This window comes from Mustela erminea, chromosome 5 (genome assembly GCF_009829155.1).
Source record: "Mustela erminea isolate mMusErm1 chromosome 5, mMusErm1.Pri, whole genome shotgun sequence".
Classification (NCBI taxonomy): Eukaryota; Metazoa; Chordata; class Mammalia; order Carnivora; family Mustelidae; genus Mustela; species Mustela erminea.
This window is the reverse complement of record NC_045618.1, coordinates 138,644,991-138,657,122: the sequence shown is the minus strand read 5'-3', so window position 1 is coordinate 138,657,122 and position 12,132 is coordinate 138,644,991. Positions and strand designations below refer to the sequence as shown.

Below are 12,132 nucleotides of genomic sequence, written 5' to 3'. Positions count from 1 at the left end.
GGGGACTTGCTCCCGCCTAGGTGTCAGTTGGCTTTATGAGTTTTAAAAAAAAAAAAAAAAAAAAAGGGAAAAAAAGTCTTAGGGAAAGCGTCTCTTGGTCCTGTCCCTCCCCTATCTGGTAGAGTCAGTGGGACCCCAAGCCCCTCCTCGGCTTCGCAGGGTCTGGGTCATTCACATTGAACCTGAAGGTCTTTGAGGCATCCTGTTCCCTCCAGTGGACCTCAGGCTCCTCGGGGCTCGCTCTTTGGGGGCCTCCATCTCATACTTGGGCTGCACGGGGGAAGGCAGCGGTCCCCAGGACTTCGGCCCGGCACCTTGCTGCATGAATTCACAGTCCTTGGGCCCCTGACAAGTAACTCACCTTGCTGGTCCCACTTTCTGCCTCAGTTGAATGCAGTAGATGTATCCACCTGATGGAATTTGGGGGCCATTATCTCCCCGGTTTCCAGGTGAGGAACACCAGGGGTCCTAGAGTTGGGGTGGGATGCCCACGCGTAGGAGCCCCAAATGCGGTTCGGACCACAGGCGAGCACTCTGCAGCCCCAAACCTCTGCTTCCTGGACTGGGCTTTCTGAGTTTCTCCCCTGGGGCCGAAGTGAGAGGTGTCTATTCAGCCGTGCTGCCCGGGCCAGCTGCATGGAGATCAGGGAGCGCCAGGAGTGGTGGGAAGCAGTGTGCTCTGAGCCAGCATCTGCCGGATGCCCGCGGAGCTGACCCCCCATAGCCTGGGCCACACAAGCTGCTGACAGCGCACGGAATCCGGAATCAGAAGGTCTATTCTGCTGGTTCCTCACCCTGCAAACTTGGAATGATCCAACCGCCTTCTTAGCTTGTCAAACTGGAATAAGCAGACACATCTCATGGCCAGGGTGGTGGTTGGGAGGGTCCTGCAGAGTGGGTGCAAAGTGCTGGGGAGGGCACAGGCCCTCTGTGGTCGGGATTATTGCTACGTTCCCCGAGGCTGGGCTCCCTACACTTAATAAGACTCTGAGGACCCAGGGCTGAAGGCAGCATCTCCCTTCACTGTTCTCAGAAGACTCCTCCAGATTGTCAGGGGAGCTGTGAGTGTGTGCCACGTGCGTTCTTGGGTTCTGCTAAGTGAGAGTGGGGATCAGACCATGCATGCCAGATACCCAGGAGACTGCCGCTCCTGCGTCCAGCATGCACTGACCGGGCAGCTTTCTTTCCAGGCTCCAGATTCCAGGCTAGAAGAACCATCGGGAGGCGGCTCAGAGAGTTGGAAAGGAAGTTTTTCCCTCAATAAATTTTGAACTAGTATACTTGAAAAAGCATTGTGGCTTCTAGGGCCCAAACAGTCTCTGTTGAAAAGCGTTACACTCTGGGTTTTCTTTAGTGTGTTTTTTGAATATAATAAAAGTACAGAGGAAGGAATGAGAGAGAAGTTTAAAAACACCCTGATGGTCCCTGCGCAAGGATGACACGCAAATTCGTGAAGCGTTCCATATTTAAAAAAAAAAAAACACCCTGATGTTAAAGAAGAGAAGACATTGATTTGTTTTTAATCCATTGCACCTTTATTGTTTACTCTGTTCACTGTTCAGAATTTTCATACAGTCTTTCTAGAATCACAAAGAACCTGGTAGATAACTCCCCCCCGCCCGACATCCCGTTTTATTTCTAACCAGCCTCCTCTCGTCCCTCGTCCTTATTTGTATGATATTCTGTCAGTGTCCAAGGAGTTCCCAAGGCTTATTTATTTTTATGGAGGAGGGGGTGGGGAGGTGTGCAGAGCTGGCCCTTAGCAAAGCTATCAGGTCTGTGACCTGACCCCAAGGGCTCTTTCCAGCGCCTTCCCCTCCTGAGCATTTCCTCTCTCTCCAGAAGCCCAGTCCTGGCTGGGCTAAGGAAACGATCAGATCGGGAGGAGGCGTTTCAGCCACATGATCTCTCTGAGCCCGCCTTTCTTCCACGATGCTGGGAAAAGACCTCCCCATCTCACAGGGATACAGGGGGAATTCAATGACCTAAGGAATATAAAGTGTCCGGCACTGTGTCTGGCACACCGTGTGCCCTAAATGCATGTCTACTTGCTTCCGGTAGGGAAGAGAAGACACCAGATGAATAATGTCAGAGCCAGGTGCTCAAGGGCATCTGCTTTATAAAAGAACCTGGTCCCTTAGAAGAGCACAAGAAATGACTCTCTAATGGTGGAATTTCAGATACCACAACAAGGGGAGGGAGAGATCTGGCGGTAGAGACCTGCCGCGCGTCATTTGAACCCAACAAGGCAAGTTGCTGCTTCTTTCGTCCATGAGCAAGTCTGGCACTGGCAAAAGGAACTGTGACCCTCTTTGTCACAGCCAGGCAAAGACCCGTCTCAGGGAGCTGGGAGAACAGGGCAAATTCATATATATTCACCCAACCCTACCAGGGAGGAAGTGGCTTTGCGGGGGTGTAAACCAGGAGCTTTAAGGAAGCACAGCAATCTTTTGGGGGTGATCATTCTGTCCCATTCTTGTGCCCTTAAAAGGTCACCTGTCACAGGGGTATCTCTGCAGCCTGAAACACCCAGATCTCTCCTGCGGGGACTGATTCCACATGCCCTTTACATCCCAACTACTTTGATTATGGTCCCAGGCAGTTCACTAAGGAAGGGATTATGCACTCACGCTGGCCTCTACCCCCTCCGTCTCCCCTATCTTTCACGGCATGTGGCCATTAAGATAAAAATCTGATCGACAAATGGTAACAAGCATGAAATAATAATGCTGCCAGGAGGAAGCTGAATGTTCCATCCTAGAGATGATCTGTGGATACTGCTGCCCTCTCTCCTTCCATGACAGTCCTTTTTACATCTCTCAGAAGCTGATCTATCACTCAGCCCTTGTTCATGCAAAATTCTCAATAAGGATACGGTGCAACAAAGGACCCCATGCCCACGATCGTTTTAGATCTCCCCTATAACAACAAAAAGCCGCTCAACGGACAATCTGAAAACATGCATTGACCAGGACCATGGCTGGTATTATGGGAAATGCCCTCCAGACCAAAAAGTGGGGGGGAGAGAGAGAGAGGGAGAAAAGGAGAGAGAGAGAAAGAAGGTAAAAGACTGAAGATGTTCAAAGCAGGACAAGAATGGCAATACCACAGAACACCTGCGAGTCTACGGGGCAAAGCAGATAAAACCAAAGAAGGCTCTAGGACTCCAGGAGCGCCTCTCCAAATATTTGGTTCATGCTAAAAAATAGAGCACATTTATTAAAAATATATATTTATAAACCTTGATATGAACAGATACACACGTCAAGCCAATGAAAAAAGAAAAATAAGTTATCTCCCCAGTATCAAATAGTTAGACACTTTTGATGGGTGGGATGTGTGTCAAAGGGTTTTGTTCCGAACGGTCCGTGGAGTGGAGGCCGAGCGCATGTCCCGGGTGATGCACCCCCGAGCCACACTGCCCTGTTGCCCTTGCCCGAGGCGTGAGAGCCATCAGAGATCTGGGACCGTGGATTTCTGCCCCCATCTGCTCACCGACGGCGTCAAAGGCTGGTCTTCCGAGCGGTCTCGTGGGCCCTGGGCCAAAGACGCTGAGTTCCTTGTTGTGTGAATGAGTCTTGTTGGATTCATTGTGCTTTAGTGTCTGCTCCTGGCGGCAGGCTTGGTTTGTGTGACCCTTTTATAAAGTTCGAAGGTGCATTTGTTCCAGCAGCGTGTGTAGGTCAAGCCCGCTTGTTTGCACAGCGTCTGATCATGGCTGTGTTGACACGCAGGGCTCCCGTCTTCCGGCCACCCCCGTGGGCTCCAAGCACCCTCCGGGCCATTCACAGAGTGGTGTAGATGTATACAAATATGATGACAATCAGGTTCAGAATGGTCCCGATAATCCCCAGCATCGCCAAGATACTCTCTTCCTTATTCTCTCTCTCCTGGCCTTCTCTGTCCTCCTCATTTCCACTCGTGATTACCATCTTGGTGGCAAATGTCTTTATCTTCCGCCCCAGGCTAACCTGTAATGGGAAAGAGGCAGCACAAGAGACGATCAGTTAGCAGGGAGACCTCCTCTCCGTAGCAGGGAGACCCGGCGCAGCGGGTGATTCCATGCCTGGGCACTAGAGTGTGCCTGGGAGCGGAAAAATCCCCTGTGGATCCAATCTTGGGACACACGGCTCTGGGCCGCAGAGAAAGAGCAGAGCACGCGGCCTGTCAATTTCAAGGACGGCTTAACTGTCCTGACACTGGCAGGAAGAGATCACCCTGGGGGTGGGGGCTGCCAGGGGCCACCTACTCTTCTGACCCTGTTCTCTCCCTGTTCCTTGAAGCAGAAACAGAGGCCACTGAATAGCGGTCAGGCAGGCAGGAATTTTCCACACATTCATGTATGAGATCCCACCCAGGTATGCACTGCCCTGCATCTGTACAAAGAAGGCACAATATACAGGACACATTATGGGAACACTGGTGGCAGTGTGGGCAGGGTGGCTGGGACCTGGGGAAGGTGATATCCTGGGACCAGAAGGGATGAGAAGACCCCCGTAAGAAATTTGCATAGTCTCTAGCAGGAGTATAAACTGGTATAGCCCTTCTGGAAAGTTCCTTGGGATTATCTAGAAAACAAAGAGACATATTGCACAATTAGGCAGGCCACCGGTTCCCCCAGGTGTAGACCCTAGGGAAATTCCTGTATCTGGGGATGTGGATGGGACAAGCCTACAAGCTTTGTGATAGCAGAGGACCAGAAACTACCCAAACATGCACCAAGTATAAAACAGATGGACACATGGTGGTCCGGACATGAGACATGGCTAGACAGAATGGAATATTATGCAGCAGTGAAATGAATGAGCTGAGGGTACAAGTGATGACGTGGCTAAAACCCCAACACATAATGGAGAATGGAAGGTGCGATGCAGATGACTTTATACAGCAAGTGTCAATGCACAAAGGCTTAAAACGGGCAAAACCAAATAACGTACTATTTATAGACATATATTTGGTTTTTACAGAAAGCAGGGGAATGATTAATGATCAAATTCAGGAGATAGGTGTCTCACAGGCAAGGACAGTGGGAGGCCATTTGGAGGAAGCACTGAGAGCCTTCAACGCACTGGCCGTTTCCATCTGTTACAATGGGTGGGGAGGTCTCGGGTGTTCATTATTATCATTACCTTTTGAACCATATTTGTAGGTTTCAGACTTGTTTGCATGACACATTTTGCAGTCACTAACATCCTTTTTTTTTCTTTCTCTAAGATAATAAACATGTTCATCGAGGGGAACTGGTGGGCAGCTGGAGGCTTCTGCCCTTCCTTTCTCAGAGCCAGAAAGTGTTTCATGCTCTGCGGTTGTGATGGTTCATTTTGTGTGTCATCTTGACTGGGTCACAGGGTCCCCTTGCATTTGTCAAACACTATTCTAGGTGTCTCTGTGAGGGTGTTTCTAGATGAGATTAACATTTCAATCAGTAGACTGAATAAAGCAGGTGGCTCTTCCTAAAGTGGGTGGGCCTCATCTAATCAGTTGAAGACCTAAATACAACAAAAGGGCCGAGTAGGAGGAATTTCTCTTGCCTGACTGCCTTTGAGCTGGGACATCAGCTTTCCCCTGCCTTTGAATTCAGATTGAATCACTCTGGTTCTTCTTGGGTCTTGATCTTGCTTGTCTTCCTATTGAAACTAAACCCATCGGCTCTCCTGAGTCTCTGGGATGCTGACTCACCCTGCAGGTCTTGAGACCGGCCAGCCTCCACAATGACATGAGCCCATTCCTTGGAATAAATCTCTTTATCTGTACCTATCTATCATCAGTCTATCATCTTTCTTACTGTTTCTGTTTTCTCTGGAGAACTGACCAATAGAGGGGTCCAGATATCTGGGGGCCAATATCCAGGAAAGATCACAAACAGAAATCCAGGAAAGTGGGGGGTATGGCTGCAAACTGAAATGTCTGCACGCCCCTTCCTCTGGGCATTGAACCCGGAAAGGGCTAGGTCAGGATGTGTGGATCAAGTCTAGATTTGGAACACAGCATACGCAGGCAGACGTCTGTGTAAAGGAGAGACAATCATAGTGGAAGCCGGGGAATTAATGCAGCATGAATATAAGCAGAAAGGAATGAATGAATGTCTTAAAGTAACGTTTCATTTCGTTCACAGCTTTGGTATGCTAGACAGGCTCAGAGTGGGATCCTAACCCTGCAGCTCAGCTAAGCAAAGCTTCCAGGTGGCTCTACTTGGTTTCCTTTCTCCTAGTATAGTTTTTAATGATGCATAGTACACACAGAGAAAAGTGCACAGACCTTAAATGCACAGCTTGATCAATATTCACATCTCTTTAGCCAGCATCGAGATCAAGAAACGGAAACTTCCAGTGCCCCAGGAGGCCCCCATGGCACCCGAATGCACTTACTATCCTTTCTCCTTTCTTCCCACCCTTTGCCCCCCAAACCATTATCCTGACTTCTACACCCGAGGTTAGTTTTGAGTGTTTGTAAATTTTATACAAATAGAATCATACAGCATGTTATCTTTTGAGTCTCGTTTTTTTTTTTTTCCCCCTCAGTGTTCCATGGGTGAAATTCACCTGCTTGAATGGATCTGTGTTGTAGACCTGTGGCTCATTCAATCTTACTGAGAACAGTATCCCATGATACAAAGAGACTCACAATTTAGATCTCTACCTATTGCTGGTGGACATTTGGATTGCTTCCAGTTTGAGCCATTATGCTGCTCTGAACATTCCTGCATGTGTCTGCTGGCAAATCTACGTTTGCATTTTTCCCTAATGTTTTATATAAAATTTTTCAACATACAAAAAAAAATTTACAGGGAGCACCCATATTCCACCATTAACATGCTACTCTACTTGCTTTACCGACTCTCTATCCGTGTGTCTTTGCTTCCATCTCCTTTCTTGGGTGTATTTCCAAGTAAATTGCAAATACTACACGCCCCTTATGTACTACAGCATGCGTATATTAACCAGAGTTCAATCTTTGCTGCAATTTATTCTTTGGACATAAAGCTTCTAGCATGCAATTTCCTATTGGCTACCTACACCCAGGAGGGGAATCGCTGAGCCACAGTGGGTGCATGTGTACATTTACTGGACAGCGTTAAACAGTTGCTCAAAGGGGTTGGATCGGCTGGCTTGTTTGAGAACGCTAGAAAGATCGCCTCTTTTCCTCTGGTGGGAAGGCACGAGAAAGTACAGGTACTTCCAGATCCACAGCTTCCTCTGCTCTGGACAGATCTCTAACCAAGTACCAGTGATGTCGTGGATCTCATTTCTTGTAGTCTCTTTAGCTAGATGTCGAGCCCTGAGAGGGCAAGCTGCTGACGTCGGCCGCCCAGCTCGGGGCCCGGCACGGGACAGGGGCTGGGAGAAGCATGTGGAATGAATGAGCGGGTACTGCGGAGGGACCCGGCATCTCCCTGTCTCTGCAGGGCAGGGAATGTTCGCCACGGTTGGTCTAAAGGGACGCAATTAGTGCTGTCCTTAAAACCAAAGACCCATCATCACAGTCACTCAAGCAAAACAAAGTGCCTGTCACCAAGGCAGCTTGGTTTCAAGGCTTAATTTAGCCTCTTCCCTGACTTAACCCGAGATAGCTCTGACTCAGGAGGAAGTGCGGGGAATAATCAGGTCGACTGTGTTTACTTTCTGAGGACTGCAGCAGACCAAGGGCCCGGGAGAGGCTCTCTCCACCCCAAGGAAGTTACACCCCAAAGCCTGTTTCTACAGCACTTGACTCATCAGCCTCCAGTTCCCTGGAGGAACCGTGTCAGCCGCGTAGCTGGATTGCCAAGGGAGCTATGGAGGGCTTCCCAGGAGAGAAGTGGTTGGAACATTCTTTTCCTTGGAAAAGGTTGTCTGGGCAGAGTGTGAGGACAGAGAATGAGAGATGAGCTTGGAAGCTATAGGAGTGTTCGAGATGGGAGGGGAAACAAAACTGAAATAAGACAGAAAGCAAAGGCTGGGGCTGGGCGATGTGTGACACGAAGCTTGCTACTCCAGTATACGCTCCCTCCCTCCCTCGGTCACTGGACCCTTCCTGCAGGGACCGGGTGCAAGGGAAATGGGGAGTGACTGCTGATGGGGAGGGCATTTCTTCTGGGGATGATAAAAATATTCCAAAACAGATTTGCAGTGATGGTTCCATAACTCTGCAAATACTAAGACCACTGAGTCATATACTTTAAACAAATGAATTTTGTGGTTTGCAGATTGTATTTTATTGAAGATTTATTTAAAATTATTTATGAAAATGTGAAGATATTTCAAAAGTCTATTTTATTTCATTTTTTTAAAGATTTGTTTATTTCTTTATGTTCTAGAGAGACAGAAAGAAGGGAGAGACAGAGTGCATGTGCACACACACACACACACACACAGGGAGAGGGTCAGAAGGAGAGGGGGAGAATCTCAAGCAGACTCCCCGTTCAGCGTAGAACCTGAGGTGGGTCTCGATCTCGCTACCCTGAGATCATGACCTGAGCTGAAATAAAGTGTTAGATGTTCAACGGACTGAGCCACCCAGGGGACCGCCAAAAGTCTATTTCAAAAGGTTAGCATTTATGGTAGTATCTGAAAGACAAAGTATCTAGAAATAAATATAATAAAAAATGTGTAAAATCTTTATAAAGAATATCAGAAACTTTACTAATGGACATAAAATTAGATCAACAGAAAAAGGGAGACTGTGGCGCCTGGCTGGCTCAGTCAGTGGAGGCTGCAACTCTTGATCTCAGAGGTGTGAGTTCGAGCCCCGTGCTGGGCATAGACATCACTTAAAAACAAAATCTTAAAAAAAAAGAAGGGGGGGGGGAGCTATACCATCTTCATGGAGTATAAAAGTCCATATTCTGAAACCACAAGTTCTTCCCAGTGTGATTGATCTACAGATTTGCTGCAGTTCCTGTCAGCTTCTTCAAGGTTTTTCCTGCTATTTGCTGGGCTTATTCTAAAATGTGTATCAAAGTACAAAGGGACTAAAGAAGAATAAGGTGGGGGGGGATGTGCCTCCAGAGGCCACAAGAATTATGACTCCGCCTTAGTAATGACATCTTAGACAAACAGGCTAAAGAACAGAAACAGAGCTTCATGTGCATGGACAGTACTAGTCAGTGGGAGGAAATGGGCCTTTGGGTAAACAGTGCTGGAATAACTAAGTATCCAGAAGGGGGGGAAATGGAAACTCGAACTAATAGTTCTTCCATTCCTGGTGGATTACAGACAACTGTGAAAAGGAAAACGGAAGAATTTTTAGAAGACAATGTAAGTGACTATCTTTAGGATGCTGTGGTAGAGGTTATCTTAATAAGACAAAAAGGCTCAAGCTGTAAGGGAAAATGTTAATAAAGTCAATGACATTAAACTTAATATTTATCAAAAAATAACATAAAAAAGTGCAGAAGTCTCAAACGCATGCGTGGATCCTTCATGTAACACTGCATGAGAAAGTGTGCTGCCAAAGACCACACAGAGGGTGTTTCCCTTTATAGGAAGTTCAGAAACATGGAAAATCTAACAATATGTTGTCCAGAGATACAAATGTGATAAAATCACTAGGAAAAGCGAGACAATCATAAACACAAAGGCAGGACAGCCCGTCCTAGGGAATGGAGAGGGGCAGTGGACAGGTCAGGAAGGGGTGCTCAGAGAACGCCAGAACTACTGGCAATAGTTCTTAAGCAGGACAGTGGCTACACGGGAGTTTGTTCTGCATACTTTATATCTTTAAAAGATGCTTCTGAATGCCCAACTTTTGTAGCAACATGGACGGGACTGGAAGAGATTATGCTGAGTGAAATAAGTCAAGCAGAGAGAGTCAATTATCATATGGTTTCACTTATTTGTGGAGCATAACAAATAGCATGGAGGACATGGGGACTTAGAGTGGAGAAGGGAGTTGGGGGAAATTGGAAGGGGAGGTGAACCACGAGAGACTATGGACTCTGAAAAACAATCTGAGGGTTTTGAAGGGACGGGGGGTGGGAGGTTGGGGTACCAGGTGGTGGGTATTATAGAGGGCACGGATTGCATGGAGCACGGGGTGTGGTGCAAAAATAATGAATACTGTTATGCTGGAAATAAAAAAAAAATAAATAAATAAAACTCTCCTTTCTTTTCAAAAAATAAAAAAGATGCTTCTGTTATCTAACAACTAATAAATCAATTAATGAAATCAGGAGCATGACAATGGAATAACTGATTCATAGTAAAACAATACTGATGAAGACAGATTAAGACTTAATAACCACAGGAGCCTAAAGACAGGGGCACTGAGTGCCATGCTCTGTGCCCCACGCAGCGGTGTGCTCTGTAACCATGAAGGCAGCCGCCCTCGCTGCAGAGAGAGAGCGCCCCCCAGCATTGCCAAAGGGATGGACAGCTCAGTTTCAAGCATGGTTTCCAGCAAACCAGTCCTCTGCTGGGCTGCTTCTGGATAACACAGCTGAAGGGCAGGCAAAGTTTTCCCCTTTGGGACGCAGGGCCTTGGAAGAGAAGCTACATGAGGACACAGGGCTGGGTGTGGGTTGGGAGTCAGGGCTGCAGGGCAGTGGAGGGGAGCCTGGACAGTAGCTGCAGCCAGTCAGGGCCAGCAGGTGCTGCGGTTGCTGACCATCAGGGCTGTCCGGAGTCCATGCCCTTCTGTTAGAAACAACACCTCTACCCAGGTGAAGCTCATCAGACACTCAGGGAGCCCCACCTGGGGGAAGGTGCTTCGTGGGGGGGGGGGGTGGAGGGGGCGGCTGGAGGGGCTGTAAATGCTGGGTCATCGTGGTAGCAGCTCCAGAATGAGCCTCTGTGAGCTGCCGCCACCTGGGCAACATGACTCTTGTCCTTTTTCAGATTCTGTTCTTCGTTCCTTCTATCCCATGAATGACCATCTACAACCTTCTACGGCAAAAAAGAGCATGGTTTCACTGAAGGCAGTCAGAACCCGGTTCCTATGATACCTGCCGCTTACACCCAAGGAACTTCCACTCGCACAGAAGACACATCCCGGTTGTATCTTGTTTGCTTCCTCACTTGACCTTTGAGATCCCCCCCGGACTTAGCACTCTACTACATGGTTCCCGGACACCTCCCGTGGCTCTGGGACTTTGTCCGGTCGGGACAGCTCACTCCACCTGCCGACAGTTCCACTTTAAAATGGCACAGCCTTGCAGCAGCCTGGACCCCCAGAACCATGGGAATGACTAGGACCCAAGCAAAAACACATCCCGATGTCAGCGCACTAGCCAGTCACCTCCCGCTGAATTCCAGCCAGAGAGGGGCCCTTGCCATGGAGAAGGTTCCAACAGCCTTTCCGTGACTGAGCAGAGACCTTCAGGCAGAAAGGAGTCGACTTTGGTTTCACTGAATTCTAGTAGAATTCTTCTTTTTCCAAATGATGCCACTCTGTGGGGGGGCGGGTGGGAGGCGCTCAGTGGGTGAAGCATCTGACTCGATTTCGGCTCAGGTCGTGATCTCAGGTCGTGAAGTCAGGTCCTGCGTCGGGTTCTTCGCTCAGAGGAGAGTTGGCTTGACATTCTCTCTTCCTCTGCCTTCCTGCTCATACTCTCTCTCTAATATAAATCTTAGACAAAAATAATGCCAGTCTGGGGACTACATCTGTGCTGAAAAGTACCACACAGGCAAGACAAGGGAAGGAATCACGCCGTCCAAATTCCTCCCACAGCTCGCCGACTGTGTTCTTTTTCAGGAGCAGGTCAGGCTGAGCTGCAACTCCAAGTGTTTCTCCGTCTCGAGGGCACATCCACATTTGGGATAAGAAAGATCACTCTGATCCTCTTTCTGAGGATGAGCTCCTGCCTAGAAATTCAGAAACCCTGGGTGACCAGTCGAGTGGATGCAGCAAGAACGTCTTCCCAGAGAAGAGACCTCAGGGGTCACCTAAAGCACCCCTCGGGACCCCAAGGCCCGGGCGTCCATCAAATATCCCCAAAGCCCTTGTGCTCACCCAAGCTCCATGCTACGTCTTTGGCCCTCCAGGACCCCTCGGGCCCATCACTCTGGCCACTGGGGGCCTCAGAGAATGCAGGAGTCCCGCACTGTCCCTGGAAGACGGGCGGCGTTGTGGCTGAGATGTGGAAGTCTAGGGGGACTCGCTCTGCGATGGTGGCAGGGGAGGGGCGCGCAGTCAGGAGGCGAGCAAGTGCAAAGG

The 12,132-nt window shown here is 48.7% G+C and overlaps 1 long non-coding RNA gene across 1 annotated transcript in view; it reads right to left on the bottom strand.

Moving 5' to 3' along the window:
- Window positions 1–1,527: 1,527 nt before the first annotated feature.
- LOC116591857 overlaps window positions 1,528–12,132 on the bottom strand; it is a 46,500-nt gene continuing 35,895 nt past the window's right edge. The window contains exon 3 of the long non-coding RNA XR_004286182.1: window positions 1,528–3,971. This is a non-coding gene — a long non-coding RNA (uncharacterized LOC116591857). The remainder of the gene's footprint in view (window positions 3,972–12,132) is intronic.